This window comes from Galeopterus variegatus, unplaced genomic scaffold (assembly GCF_000696425.1).
Source record: "Galeopterus variegatus unplaced genomic scaffold, G_variegatus-3.0.2 Scaffold1866, whole genome shotgun sequence".
NCBI classification, from domain to species: domain Eukaryota; kingdom Metazoa; phylum Chordata; class Mammalia; order Dermoptera; family Cynocephalidae; genus Galeopterus; species Galeopterus variegatus.
Window position 1 is genome coordinate 89,885 of NW_007727977.1, and position 1,797 is coordinate 91,681.

Here is a 1,797-nt window from a genome sequence, read left to right on the forward strand (position 1 = left end):
CCAGTATTTATTGCACACCCACTCTGGGAAGGCACTTGTTTGAGGATACTGCAGTTAGAACACCTCTTGCAGTCCCTGTTCTCACAGAGCTCAGACATTTTAGTGGGGAAGATGCACTTGTCTATGTTAGGGGATAAGTGCCATGAAGAACACAGTGGGGCTAGAGAATAACTGGGGTGTGGTGCTACTTTAGAAAGGGTATCAGAGAAAGCCTTTCTAACAAGAGGATATCCGAGCAGAGATCTGAAGAGATGAGGATACAACAAGGGTATCTGGGGGAAAGAGCATTCCAGCAAAGGGAAAAACAGGTGTGAAGGTCCTAAAGCAGGAGCACTTTGTCGGTGACCAGGGTGAGTGGGAAGATGAGTGTTGAGAGGACAGCAGAAGGGCTCTGGGGCCACAGGAAGGACTTGGTCCTTCACTGAGTGAGATGTGAAGAGTGACGTGCTTTGACCTATGTTTTAAAGAGATCACTCTGGGATGATGAAAAAGTTCTGGAAATAGTAGCAATGGTTATATAACATTATGTATTTAATGCCACTGAGCACTGAGTTGTGTACCTAAAAATGGTAAGTTTCATGTTATGTGTATTTTATCACAATAAAAGTTTTTAAAAAGGACCATTTGGGCTGCTGTGTGCAGTATAGAACATAGGAAAGAAGTTGAAGCAGGAAGACCAGGTAGAAGGCTGTTGGAACAGTGCCGTCGATGGAGGATGCTGGCTTGGACTAGGGTAGTAGCAATGGATATCACAAGAGAGCGTGTTCCAGAAATATTTCAGAGGTAGAATTGACAGGACTTGCTGATGACACATGGAATGTGAGAGACTCCAAAGAGTGGCCCAAATAACTGGAAGAATGGAATTGCCATTTGCTGAGATGAAGAAGTGCATGTTTAGGAGGTAGAAATCACTTTAATTTTAAATACTATTAAGTTTGTGAACATTGTTAATATCTGTTAACATCTCAATGTTAATGTTAACTTGAGATGGCTGTTAGACATCCAAGGCAAGATGGTGCATGAACAGGTAGATATGGGAGTCTGCTGTAGAGAGAACAGATACATGGTATTCAAAGCCCCCTGAGGAAAAAATAGGATATTTGCCCATCTTGACCAGTTGAAATCTCTCTTATTGGAATCAGACTGTAGGCAATGAGTTTGAAACCTTGACTACATATTAAATCATGAAGAGAACTTAAAACACCCATACCTAGGCACCACTCCAGAGATTGACTTAAATGGTCTCAGGCTGTGCTCAAACTCCAGTACTGTTTAAAGTTCCCCAGGTGCTTCTAATCTACTGTCAAGCGTGAAACACCACTTTAGTGGTTCTCAAACCTAGGAATCACCCCAAGGTACTTATCAAAAATGCAGATTCCCTTAGGTTGACTCTTCTGGAGACCAATTTGGTAAATCTGGAGCAGGATGCCCCCAACTCAGCATTTTAATAACCACTCCATTTAGAAAGACATTGAACTAGGAGAAACATACTGTAGGGCATAGTGCTCTTTTCTCTAAAGCACACTCCAAATCATTTTTCCATGCAAGCTGTTTGTGCAGTGATTCTACCAAGTCTGTCATTGATTTGTTGTTGTTGCTGTTACTTTGCTTTGTATTTGAAGTCACAGGAAATGAATGGCTAGAATCCCCTGCAGTCCATTTACAGATGACTTTCCTGGTAGATGCTTCCCTCTGTCACCATCTCTTCTAGCCCAGACTCTGCTTTTAACAGCAAATTCTTGCTCCAGTATTGTATGCAAACTTCAGATTCCAGGAGCGTAAGCCACCTGCCACGAA

The 1,797-nt window shown here is 42.3% G+C and overlaps 1 long non-coding RNA gene across 1 annotated transcript in view; it reads right to left on the minus strand.

Moving 5' to 3' along the window:
* Window positions 1–1,769, minus strand: part of LOC103595846 — a 2,359-nt gene extending 590 nt beyond the window's left edge. Inside the window, exon 1 of the long non-coding RNA XR_550992.1 lies at window positions 126–1,769. This is a non-coding gene — a long non-coding RNA (uncharacterized LOC103595846). The remainder of the gene's footprint in view (window positions 1–125) is intronic.
* Window positions 1,770–1,797: the final 28 nt, after the last annotated feature.